Source organism: Hesperophylax consimilis, chromosome 18, assembly GCF_061612785.1.
Source record: "Hesperophylax consimilis isolate HC1 chromosome 18, BYU_Hcon_1.0, whole genome shotgun sequence".
Taxonomy (NCBI): domain Eukaryota; kingdom Metazoa; phylum Arthropoda; class Insecta; order Trichoptera; family Limnephilidae; genus Hesperophylax; species Hesperophylax consimilis.
This window is the reverse complement of record NC_142853.1, coordinates 34,184,213-34,197,883: the sequence shown is the minus strand read 5'-3', so window position 1 is coordinate 34,197,883 and position 13,671 is coordinate 34,184,213.

The window sequence follows — 13,671 nt, the reverse complement described above, 5'->3', positions numbered from 1 at the left end:
GAAGACCCTCAAAAAAATCATTTTAATGTTCGAACCCAAGTCTCTCAACAGTGCCCATAAGAATGATGATTTTTTAAAATATGCAAATTTTTGCTGATAATTTGACTGATTTCGCTCTGGACTATGAATTTTATTACGATTCCAAAATGTAAGCCCATTTTGTACCATAGACCTTGAAAAAAATCATTTTAATGACCGAACCCAAGTCTCTCAACAGTGCCCATAAGAATTTGATTTTTTCAGAAATGCAAATTTTTGCTGATTATTTTACTGATTTCGCTCTGGACTATGATTCTTATCACGGTTCCAAAATTTCAACCCATTTGGCACCATATACCCTGAAAAAATCATTTTAAAATCCGAACCCAAGTCTCTCAACAGTGCCCATAAGAATGATGATTTTTTCAGAAATGCAAATTTTTGCTGATTATTTTACTGGTTTCGCTCTGGACCATGATTCTTATCACGATTCCAAAATTTCAGCCCATTTGGCACCGTAGACCCTCAAAAAAATCATTCTAATGTTCGAACCCAAGTCTCTCAAAAGTGCCCATAAGAATGATGATTTTTTCAGAAATGATACTTTTTGCTGATTATTTGACTGATTTCGCTCTGGACCATGAATTTTATTACGATTCCAAAATGTAAGCCCATTTGGTACCATAGACCCTGAAAACAATCATTATAATGACCGAACCGAAGTCTCTCAATAGTGCCCATAAGAATGATGATGTTTTCAGAAATTCTACTTTTTCCCAATTTTTTGACTGATCACCAAGATTAAGAGCACCATTCCAAAATTTCAGCCCATTTGGCCCTATTGACCCTGAAAATAATCATTTTTATGTCCGAACCCAAGTGTCTCAATCGTGCCCATAAGAATGATGATTTTTTCAGAAATGCAACTTTTTGCTGATTATTTTACTGGTTTCGCTCTGGACCATGATTCTTATCACGATTCCAAAATTTCGTCCCATTTGGAACCATAGACCCTCAAAAAAATCATTTTAATGTCCGAACCCAAGTCTCTTAACAGTGCACATAAGAATGATGATTTTTTCACAAATTCTATTTTATGCTGATTATTTGACAGTTTTCGTTTTGGAGAATGATTCTTATCACAATTCTTAAATTTCAGCATATTTGGTTCAATAGTGCAGGAAAAAATCATTTTAAAATCGGAACACAAGTCTCTCAACAGTGCCCATAAGAATGATGATTTTTTCAGAAATGCTATTTTATGCTGATTATTTGACAGCTTTCGATTAGGAAAGTGATTCTTATCTTAATTCTTGAATTTCAGCCTATTTAGTACAATTGTGCAGGAAAAAATCATTTTAAAATCCGAACCCAAGTCTCTCAACAGTGCCCATAAGAATGATGATTTTTTCAGAAAGGATACTTTTTGCTGATTATTTGACTGATTTCGCTCTGGACAGTGAATTTTATTACGATTCCAAAATGTAAGCCCATTTGGTACCATAGACCCTGAAAACAATCATTATAATGACCGAACCGAAGTCTCTCAATAGTGCCCATAAGAATGATGATGTTTTCAGAAATTCTACTTTTTCCCAATTTTTTGACTGATCACCAAGATTAAGAGCACCATTCCAAAATTTCATCCCATTTGGCACTATTGACCCTGAAAATAATCATTTTTATGTCCGAACCCAAGTGTCTCAATCGTGCCCATAAGAATGATGATTTTTTCAGAAATGCAACTTTTTGCTGATTATTTTACTGGTTTCGCTCTGGACCATGATTCTTAACACGATTCCAAAATTTCAGCCCATTTGGCACCGTAGACCCTCAAAAAATCATTTTAATGATTGAACCCAAGTCTCTCAACAGTGCCCATAAGAATGATGATTTTTTCAGAAATGATACTATTTGCTGATTATTTGACTGATTTCGCTCTGGACCATGAATTTTATTACGATTCCAAAATGTAAGCCCATTTGGTACCATAGACCCTGAAAACAATCATTATAATGACCGAACCGAAGTCTCTCAATAGTGCCCATAAGAATGATGATGTTTTCAGAAATTCTACTTTTTCCCAATTTTTTGACTGATCACCAAGATTAAGAGCACCATTCCAAAATTTCAGCCCATTTGGCACTATTGACCCTGAAAATAATCATTTTTATGTCCGAACCCAAGTGTCTCAATCGTGCCCATAAGAATGATGATTTTTTCAGAAATGCAACTTTTTGCTGATTATTTTACTGGTTTCGCTCTGGTTCATGATTCTTATCACGATTCCAACATTTCGTCCCATTTGGAACCATAGACCCTAAAAAAAATCATTTTAATGTCCGAACCCAAGTGTCTTAACAGTGCACATAAGAATGATGATTTTTTCACAAATTCTATTTTATGCTGATTATTTGACAGTTTTCGTTTTGGAGAATGATTCTTATCACAATTCTTAAATTTCAGCATATTTGGTTCAATAGTGCAGGAAAAAAAACATTTTAAAATCGGAACACAAGTCTCTCAACAGTGCCCATAAGAATGATGATTTTTTCAGAAATGCTATTTTATGCTGATTATTTGACAGCTTTCGATGAGGAAAGTGATTCTTATCTTAATTCTTGAATTTCAGCCTATTTAGTACAATTGTGCAGGAAAAAATCATTTTAAAATCCGAACCCAAGTCTCTCAACAGTGCCCATAAGAATGATTATTTTTTCAGAAAGGATACTTTTTGCTGATTATTTGACTGATTTCGCTCTGGACCATGAATTTTATTATGATTCCAAAATGTTAGCCCATTTGGTACCATAGACCCTGAACAAAATCATTATAATGACCGAACCCAAGTCTCTCAATAGTGCCCATAAGAATGATGATGTTTTCAGAAATTCTAGTTTTTCCCAATTTTTTGACTGATCACCAAGATGAAGAGCACCATTCCAAAATTTCAGCCCATTTGGCACTATAGACCCTGAAAAAAATTATTTTAATGACCGAACCCAAGTCTCTCAATAGTGCCCATAAGAATGATGATGTTTTCACAAATGCTATTTTATGCTAATTTTTTTTTGAACTTTCGTATAGGAGAATGATTCTTATCACAATTCTTAAATTTCAGCATATTTGGTTCAATAGTGCAGGAAAAAAACATTTTAAAATCGGAACACAAGTCTCTCAACAGTGCCCATAAGAAGGATATTTTTTTCAGCAATGCTATTTTATGCTGATTATTTGACAGTTTTCGTTTAGGAAAATGATTCTTATCTTAATTCTTAAATTTCAGCTTATTTAGTACAAAAGTGCAGGAAAAAATCATTTTAAAATCCGAACCCAAGTCTCTCAACAGTGCCCATAAGAATGATGATTTTTTAAAATATGCAAATTTTTGCTGATAATTTTACTGATTTCGCTCTGGACTATGAATTTTATTACGATTCCAAAATGTAAGCCCATTTTGTACCATAGACCTTGAAAAAAATCATTTTAATGACCGAACCCAAGTCTCTCAATAGTGCCCATAAGAATGATGATGTTTTCAGAAATGCAACTTTTTGCTGATTATTTTACTGGTTTCGCTCTGGACCATGATTCTTATCACGATTCCAAAATTTCAGCCCATTTGGCACCGTAGACCCTCAAAAAAATCATTCTAATGTTCGAACCCAAGTCTCTCAAAAGTGCCCATAAGAATGATGATGTTTTCAGAAATTCTAGTTTTTCCCAATTTTTTGACTGATCACCAAGATGAAGAGCACCATTCCAAAATTTCAGCCCATTTGGCACTATAGACCCTGAAAAAAATTTTTTTTTATGACCGAACCCAAGTCTCTCAATAGTGCCCATAAGAATGATGATGTTTTCAGAAATTCTAGTTTTTCCCAATTTTTTGACTGATCACCAAGATGAAGAGCACCATTCCAAAATTTCAGCCCATTTGGCACTATAGACCCTGAAAAAAATTATTTTAATGACCGAACCCAAGTCTCTCAATAGTGCCCATAAGAATGATGATGTTTTCACAAATGCTATTTTATGCTGATTATTTTAGAACTTTCGTTTAGGAGAATGATTCTTATCACAATTCTTAAATTTCAGCATATTTGGTTCAATAGTGCAGGAAAAAACCATTTTAAAATCCGAACACAAGTCTCTCAACAGTGCCCATAAGAATGATGATGTTTTCAGAAATTCTACTTTTTCCCAATTTTTTGACTGATCACCAAGATTTAGAGCACCATTCCAAAATTTCAGCCCATTTGGCACTATAGACCCTAAAAAAAAATCATTTTTAATGTCCGAACCCAAGTGTCTCAATAGGACCCATAAGACTGATGATTTTTTCAGAAATGCTATTTTATACTGATTATTTGACAGTTTTCGTTTAGGAAAATGATTCTTATCTTAATTCTTAAATTTCAGCTTATTTAGTACAAAAGTGCGGGAAAAAATCATTTTAAAATCCGAACCCAAGTCTCTCAACAGTGCCCATAAGAATGATGATTTTTGAAAATATGCAAATTTTTGCTGATAATTTTACTGATTTCGCTCTGGACTATGAATTTTATTACGATTCCAAAATGTAAGCCCATTTTGTACCATAGACCTTGAAAAAAATCATTTTAATGACCGAACCCAAGTCTCTCAATAGTGCCCATAAGAATGATGATGTTTTCAGAAATGCAACTTTTTGCTGATTATTTTACTGGTTTCGCTCTGGACCATGATTCTTATCACGATTCAAAAATTTCAGCCCATTTGGCACCGTAGACCCTCAAAAAAATCATTCTAATGTTCGAACCCAAGTCTCTCAAAAGTGCCCATAAGAATGATGATTTTTTCAGAAATGATACTTTTTGCTGATTATTTGACTGATTTCGCTCTGGACCATGAATTTTATTACGATTCCAAAATAACAGCCCATTTGGTACCATAGACCCTAGAAAAAATTATTTTAATGACCGAACCCAAGTCTCTCAACAGTGCCCATAAGAATGATGATGTTTTCAGAAATTCTACTTTTTCCCAATTTTTTGACTGATCACCAAGATTAAGAGCACCATTCCAAAATTTCAGCCCATTTGGCACTATAGACCCTGAAAAAAATCATTTTAATGTCCGAACCCAAGTGTCTCAATCGTGCCCATAAGAATGATGATTTTTTCAGAAATGCAACTTTTTGCTGATTATTTTACTGGTTTCGCTCTGGACCATGATTCTTATCACGATTCCAAATTTCAGCCCATTTGGCACCGTAGACCCTCAAAAAATCATTTTAATGTTCGAACCCAAGTCTCTCAACAGTGCCCATAAGAATGATGATTTTTTCAGAAATGATACTTTTTGCTGATTATTTGACTGATTTCGCTCTGGACCATGAATTTTATTACGATTCCAAAATATAAGCCCATTTGATTCCATAGACCCTGAAAAAAATCATTATAATGACCGAACCCAAGTCTCTCAATAGTGCCCATAAGATTGATGATGTGTTCAGAAATTCTACTTTTTCCCAATTTTTAGACTGATCACCAAGATTTAGAGCACCATTCCGAAATTTCAGCCCATTTGGCACTATCGACCCTGAAAAAAATCATTTTTATGTCCGAACCCAAGTGTCTCAATCGTGCCCATAAGAATGATGATTTTTTCAGAAATGCAACTTTTTGCTGATTATTTTACTGGTTTCGCTCTAGACCATGATTCTTATCACGATTCCAAAATTTCAGCCCATTTGGCACCATATACCCTGAAAAAAATCATTTTAATGTCCGAACCCAAGTGTCTTAACAGTGCACATAAGAATGATGATTTTTTCACAAATGCTATTTTATGCTGATTATTTTCGAACTTTCGTTTAGGAGAATGATTCTTATCACAATTCTTAAATTTCAGCCTATGTGGTTCAAATAGTGCAGGAAAAAACCATTTTAAAATCGGAACCCAAGTCTCTCAACAGTTCCCATAAGAATGATGATTTTTTCAGAAATGCTATTTTATGCTGATTATTTGACAGCTTTCGTTTAGGAGAATGATTCTTATCTTAATTCTTAAATTACAGCCTATTTGGTACAATAGTGCAGGAAAAAAATCATTTTAAAATCCGAACCCAAGTCTCTCAACAGTGCCCATAAGAATGATGATTTTTTCAGAAATGATACTATTTGCTGATTATTTGACTGATTTCGCTCTGGACCATGAATTTTATTACGATTCCAAAATGTAAGCCCATTCGGTACCATAGACCCTGAAAAAAATCACTATAATGACCGAACCCAAGTCTCTCAATAGTGCCCATAAGAATGATGATGTTTTCAGAAAGTCTACTTTTTCCCAATTTTTTGACTGATCACCAAGATTACGAGCACCATTCCAAAATTTCAGCCCATTTGGCACTATCGACCCTGAAAAAAATCATTTTTATGTCCGAACCCAAGTGTCTCAATCGTGCCCATAAGAATGATGATTTTTTCAGAAATGCAACTTTTTGCTGATTTTTTTACTGGTTTCGCTCTGGACCATGATTCTTATCACGATTCCAAAATTTCATCCCATTTGGAACCATAGACCCTGAAAAAAATCATTTTAATGTCCAAACCCAAGTTTCTTAACAGTGCCCATAAGAATGATGATTTTTTCAGAAATGATACTTTTTGCTGATTATTTGACTGATTTCGCTCTGGACCATGAATTTTATTACGATTCCAAAATGTTAGCCCATTTGGTACCATAGACCTTGAAAAAAATCATTTTAATGACTGAACCCAAGTCTCTCAATAGTGCCCATAAGAATGGTGATGTTTTCAGAAATGCAACTTTTTGCTGATTATTTTACTGGTTTTGCTCTGGACCATGATTCTTATCACGATTCCAAAATTTCAGCCCATTTGGCACCGTAGACCCTCAAAAAATCATTATAATGTACGAACCCAAGTCTCTCGTTAGTTTAAAATAAATGTCACCATCCAATTGTCGCTTTCAATGCAATTTTTAAATTTCCAATCGTGCTTTCAACCTTCGGTTGTAGCACACGCCTGAGTTATTTGTCATCAATTAAAAGAGTTCTCATGTTGATTAGATGTTGTAGTAATAAATGTTGTATAGTGGAATTCATTTTTTCCTCTCTTTTATTTACTACACTTACTGCCCTCGTGGCAATAACCCCTCTTACAATGGCGCCAACGTGGTTGGATGGCCAATAATGCTCTTACAATGACGCCCCCCGTGGTAAATCTCGTTACAATGGCATGGCATGCCATTGTAACAGGGGTTATTGCCACGAGGGCAGTAAGTGTAGTAAATAAAAGAACGGAGAAAATGAATTCCATAATACAACATTTATTACTACAACATTTAATCAACATGAGAACTCTTTTAATTGATGACAAATAACTCAGGCGTGTGCTACAACCGAAGGATGAAAGCACGATTGGAAATTTAAAAATTACATTGAAAGCGACAATTGGATGGTGACATTTATTTTAAACTAACCTGATGAATGTAATAATGGGCGCCAAGCGATGCGGTAAGCATTGCTGTTATTTATATGTAGAACGAAGGATGACCAAAGGTAAATTATTAAACTGAGGCGTCATCACCGTTCGTTTATTTTGTCAGCTCATGGTGCGGTTCGTGTCCTCTCTGCTAAGCGATGTTCCGGAAGGCCAGCCAGTTGAATAAGAATGATGATTTTTTCAGATACTTTTTGCTGATTATTTGACTGATTTTGCTCTGGACCATGAATTTTATTACGATTCCAAAATGTAAGCCTATTTGGTACCATAGACCCTGAAAAAAATCATTATAATGACCGAACCCAAGTCTCTCAAAAGTGCCCATAAGAATGATGATGTGTTCAGAAATTCTACTTTTTCCCAATTTTTTGACTGATCACCAAGATTTAGAGCACCATTTCGAAATGTCAGCCCATTTGGCACTATAGACCCTGAAAAAAATCATTTTTATGTCCGAACCCAAGTGTCTCAATAGTGCCCATAAGAATGATGATTTTTTCAGAAATGCAATTTTTTGCTGATTATTTTACTGGTTTCGCTCTAGACCATGATTCGTATCACGATTCCAAAATTTCAGCCCATTTGGCACCATAGACCCTGAAAAAAATCATTTTAATGTCCGAACCCAAGTGCCCATAAGAATGATGATTTTTTCAGAAATGCAACTTTTTGCTGATTAATTTACTGGTTTCGCTCTGGACCATGATTCTTATCACGATTCCAAAATTTCATCCCATTTGGAACCATAGACCCTGTAAAAAATCATTTTTATGTCCGAACCCAAGTCTCTTAACAGTGCACATAAGAATGATGTTTTTTTCAATAATGCTATTTTATCCTGATTATTTTCGAACTTTCGTTTAGGAGAATGATTCTTATCACAATTCTTAAATTTCAGCCTATTTGGTGGAAAAAATCATTTTAAAATCGGAACCCAAGTCTCTCAACAGTGCCCATAAGAATGATGATTTTTTCAGAAATCCTATTTTATGCTGATTATTTGACAGCTTTCGTTTAGGAGAATGATTCTTATCTTAATTCTTAAATTTCAGCCTATTTGGTACAATAGTGCAGGAAAAAATCATTTTAAAATCCGAACTCAAGTCTCTCAACAGTGCCCATAAGAATGATAATTTTTTTAGAAATGCAATTTTTTGCTGATTTTTTTACTGATTTCGCAATGGGCCATGATTTTCATCACGATTCCAAAATTTCAGCCCATTTGGCACCATAGACCATGAAAAAAAATCACTTTAATGTCCGAACCCAAGTGTCTCAATAGTGCCCATAAGAATTATGATTTTTTCAGAAATGATACTTTTCATTGATTATTTTTCTGATTTTTTCTCCGGACCATGATTCTTATCACGATTCCAAAATTTCAGCCCATTTGGTACCATAGATCCTGAAAAAATGCCACTTTAAGTCCGTACCCAAGTCTCGAAATAGTCCCCTTTGGAATGATGATTTTTTCTGATATTCATCTTTTTGCTGATTCTTTGACTTATTTCCTTTAGGAGCAGGATTCTTATCACGAATCCAAAATTTCAGCCCATTTGTTACAACCCTGAAAAAAATCATTTTAGTGTCCGAACCCAAGTCTCTCAATTAGTGCCCATAAGATTGATGATTTTTTCAGAATTTCTACTTTTTGCCAATTTTTTTACTGATCTCGCTTAATATCACCATTCCTAAATTTCAGGCCATTTGGTACCGTAGACCCTGAAAAAAATCTTTTTAATTTACGAACCCAAGTCTCTCAATAGTTTCTATAACAATGTGATTTCGCTTTACGGCCCTCGCTATTAAATGTTTCTATCTCGAATTCGAATATCTCACTCTCTGCACCAGCAGCTGGCAGGTGTGTTCCATTCAAAATCAAGACACGCACAGAGCAAACCAATTTATTATTTTTTAAAGATATTGTGATTTTGAAAATTATGTTAAAATATATTTTAGAATGTAATGCAATATAACGATAGCTTCATTCATGGAGGAGGTAACAACATTTAATTGTGTACCATTGTACCCATACAAAGGTTACCATAATACATGAAGAGTGATAAAAGGATTGGCCTTTGTTCCAGCCTGGTTTCGCAGTGCGGCCGGGCACTGTCTATACTAAATTTTCTAGTTTGATTTGAGGTCACGGATTCAAAACACATTTAATTTAATTTATATGAGTATATCATATTGTAGAATCAATTTTTTTATGTAAGTACATATAATGAATCTGTACCTCGTTCCAAAGTGGAAGATACGTTCAGTATCACCCTGGTGAGAGACCATAATTCAGAATTGAAAGTTGCTTGAGAACGGCGTAGATATGTTTAGTGACTAGATCTGAATACTAAATAGCCAGGAACTTTCCAACCCCCTTCTTCCCTGTCTCTAAATATGTGGACTGCATACATTAAGAATATAAATAAAATTTCTTTTGAAGACACTTCAATGAAATAAAATGTTATTCATTTCTTCTTAACAATTCTTTCTTACATGTTTTGGTTTTAGCTGAAACTAATTTTACTTTACTTCTTTTCTGTATTATGCACTTTTCTAAATACTCAGGATTTCAAATAGGCATGCAGCGATTATGTCGAGGATCAATTAATTCCGGTAGCATGCAAAAACTGTAAAAGCGTTTCAGCTGTTCAACCATATAAGTCTGCCAAAATTCGTCATCCCATAAAATTTTTCGATTTTTATTTCGAGTTCAATCCATACAACAAACATAAAAAAAATTGTTACATGAAATTGGCCCTGAACCTGGTAAAACAAATCGTGAGATGTATTTACAATCATTCCTCCATTTTTGTTAAGTTTCCAAAACGTAATTTTTTGGATTATACTGCTTCATATATGAGCATGCTGCGAAAGGATATTTAATTTCAATCACGGTGTCTTCAGAATAAATTCCATCTGGGTTCGCACCTATATACGGATACTCTTCATCTATGAAAATACCACACTTTTCTATGGTAATGCATTTTAGTCCTGCAAGCTCCTTCAGGACGTTGTATTCATGTTTTTGTCCGTGTCGAATTGAAGGAATATTTTATAAGGATTGCTGATACAGTATATTTTTGACTAATGGAGCGCAACTGATATTTTGGCGCCGTTTGCACACTTTTCCAAACCACGATGCCGTAATCATATTGCGGTGCATCTCGATCCACTTTCCACTAGATGCTTGAAGTACTGTCACCTTTTCAATTGCTTGCCTATCTTTGGCTATGGTAAAAAGCCTTTTAAAAAAATCCTCTTTGGCTGCCTCATACGATGCTTGCTCCATATCAGGTTTTTCTGCATTGGAACCATAATGCTGATCTTTTGCTGGAGCGAGCTGCAGGGTTTTTTATTATTTTTTTTTACTTAATACTTGTTGATGCAATCTTCTGCAATATTTTTAATTCTAATTTCTTTATGAGTTTTCCGGGACTATTACCAGTTGCAAATTTATGCAAAGAATAGTGTGGACGATTGGTGTTGAACGCCACTACTGCTGCAGTGCACCTTCCATTGTAGGACCGTTTTAGAAAATAGTTGATACGCTTTCCGCCAACAAATTTAGCCACAACATCATTATAACACTCCACATTTTTGCTGTCTACATCATGTATTAAACTTCGAGCATTATATGCCAAAAATCGAACGTGCTGCATGATTCTGGACATTATCAAGCTCGAAGTCATATTGGGTACGTAATTAGTGTCGCCAGTATCCCGTTTGCAAAAGTATGCCCGTTCCTTGCGTAGTGAGTGGTCTCCAAATACATGTTTTGGACCATTCAATATATCCAACTAAAACTGTTTTATTTTTCCTCTTGACTACAATTCATAACCTTCCGGTACGTTATTGCACAACGTACAGTCGTTCTCAGGCGTAAAATACGGGTTGAAACAATCTTCCTCAATGCTAAGGGATACTTTGTATCTTCTATCTTCTATCTTCTTCTGACAGTGATCTAAGTTTTTTGCAATAATTTCGAAGTAAGTGATTCGATCTTTTCGACTGAAACATTTTTATACGATGTGCTTCTTTTATTTTATTGTGCTAAGTGCTGGAATATTTTATATACTTTTATATTTTAAAAACACCAAATTGTTTATTACTATATTTATTAGAAACCCGAAAAAAAGTTAACAATAAATTAATTCTTAATAATATCAAATTTTTTAATACCTAGAAACCCGAAAAATTGTTAAAAATATATTAATTCTTAATAATATCAAAATTTTTATTACGTAGAAACCCAAAAAAATGTTAGGTAACAATAAATTAATTCTTAATAATGACACTACACAGCTTCGACGGAAACGCACAGATGAAACATAAAAAAGGCGACACACTATTATAGTCAATAGCGCAATGCATAGAGTGGAATATTGTTGAAACGTCACATGGAAGTGTAATAATTACGCGGAATTTCGAACTTTGAAAAAAGATTGACACGACGGACCGTAGAAAGCGTGCATTCACGGCCACCTCATAGAGCCGAATAAGTAGGAGAATTCTGATATGTTCATTATATAGTATTTAACGAAAGTAAATTGTAAGTAAAAACATATATCTCGACAGAAAAATGTATTAATGATAGCCTAGCGTGGCTACATTATCGATATTTTGACGATTAATAACATAGATTGTCGTTTGAATCTGACAATTCATGATTCTCCATACAACGATTGAGATTGCTAGTAAGGAAGGCTCTTAAGAGCACGATTCCAAAATTTCAGGCCATTTGGTACCATCGACCCTGAAAAAAATCATTTTAATGTCCGAAACTAAGTCTCTCAATAGTGCCCATAAGAATGATGATTTTTTTCAGAAATGCTATTTTTTGCTGATTATTTTACTGTTTCCGTTAAGGAGCGTGATTTTTATCACTATTCAAAAATGTCATGGTACCAAATGGTCTGATATTTTGGAATCTTGATAAGAATCCTGCTCTTAAACGAAAGCAGTCAAATAATCAGCAAAAAGATGCATTTCTGTTAAAATCATCATTCTAAAGCGCACTTTTTCGAGACCTGTGTTCGGAATTAAAAAGGCATTTTATTAGGGTCTATGGTACCAAATTTGCTAAAATTTTTGAATAGTGATAAGAATCACGCTCCTAAACGAAAGCAGTAAAATAATCAGCAAAAAGCAGCATTTCCGAAAAAATCATCATTCTTATGGGCACTATTGAGAGACTTGGGTTCGGACATTAAAATTATTTTTTTCAGGGTCTATGAAACCCAAAGGGTTGAAATTTTGGAATCGTGCCCTTAAGCAAAATCAGTAAAAAAATAAGCAAAAAGCAGCATTTCTGATAAAATCGTCATTCCTATGGGCATTATTGCAAGACTTGGGTTAGAATTTTAAAAGGAATTTTTTAGGGTTTATGGTACCAAATTGCTTGAAATTTTGGAATCGTGCTCTTAAGCGAAACAACGTCCCAACCTTATTTTCCTATCCGAAACTAAGATAGCCAGGCCGCCAGACTCCTCCTATCTGGACTGCCCGGGCTTTACCCTTGCAAGCAAGTTCCGACTCAAAGGAGGAGTCTGCCTCTATAGTCGAGCAGAAATCAAACTCCAGATTCGACGTCATGTGGGTGCGCGTCAATCTTGCCAGTATGGCAAGATTCTACGCATGTCTATACCGCTCACCGAAGCACAGCGAATCAGATACTTCCGAACTCTTCAAACATTTGAGCGATACTATTGATGATCTCTTGCCCCGCTACCCTTCGGCCGAGTTGATTGTTCTGGGGGACTTCAATGTTCATAACGAACCATAGTTGAAGTTCTCAGGCCCAACGGACTCGGCTGGCCGACAGGCGGAATCTTTTTCCATTTGCTACGGATTAGAGCAACTGGTTCAGGAGCCTACAAGAGTTTCTGATGTCCAGACTCACCGCTCCAATCTGTTAGACCTATTCTTAACTACTGTGCCACACGGTTATAAGATTGACGTCACAGCGCCTTTGGGATCATCCGACCACTGCCTAGTGACGACATCAATCCCCGTTAACCTCAGACCAACCAATGAGAGGCTGAGGAAAAAAGTGTGGCAAAAGTTTAGCACCATAGGTCAGCAGATTGGTTCGGTATGCGGGACCATTTCAACGCTTTTCCGTGGTCAGCTGTTTGTTTTCGGACTTCGGACCCTTCAAGATGTGCCCAGGAGATTG